This window comes from Miscanthus floridulus, chromosome 10 (assembly GCF_019320115.1).
Source record: "Miscanthus floridulus cultivar M001 chromosome 10, ASM1932011v1, whole genome shotgun sequence".
Classification (NCBI taxonomy): Eukaryota; Viridiplantae; Streptophyta; class Magnoliopsida; order Poales; family Poaceae; genus Miscanthus; species Miscanthus floridulus.
Window position 1 is genome coordinate 112,397,431 of NC_089589.1, and position 766 is coordinate 112,398,196.

The window sequence follows — 766 nt, forward strand, 5'->3', positions numbered from 1 at the left end:
GAGTTTCCTCCAAAATTTTGTTTTTCCTTCATAGCAGATTTCTATTTCTGGTATTCAAACGGTCCTTGAGCAGGAGCCAAAAAAAAAGAACTTGTGCTTTCCTAAGCTGCCGGCTGTCCAAAGCCAAGAAAAAAGGGGAGATGCTTCCTGAGTACCATGTAAAAATTTATATGCTTTCTTTGAACTGAATTTTGAGGAGTTCCACATGTACTCCCATCTGTCCCATGCCTCTTGATCTCCAGTACCTTGCTGTAGAATATTTTGAAGAGTTCTAGTTCTTCAGATGCCTGAACTAAAAGGGGTAGGACAAAGTTTCTATTACCTCACTATCCAGAACGAATCTTAGAGAGCACTTCTGTTGTTTAGCAAAGGAGAATTGTCGATGGTGTAAACAAGAATAAATGAGGGAAGCTGTCACTGATGCAGGGGTTGTTAGCTAATCTACTACCACCTTGTATGAACACAGCAGAGGAAGGCGGCGCCGTCTTAGCCGCCTGCTGTGTGTGAACACAGCAAGGGAAGGCGGCGCCGACTTTGCCCCCTGCTGTGATACTGTAAACGCTGTAGGTGCAGGCGCCGCACGGCTCACCTGCAGCACTGTAGGAACAGGCAGTGGCCGGCACAGAGTCAGCCCTGTCAGGTTATCTAGTTACTGTGCCAGCATGGGCGCTGCACATGGACTAGATAAGTTAGAGTTGTATAAATAGACATGTATGGCAACTCAGTAATGAGAGCTCAGATTTGCCATCACACAGACTGGGCCTCG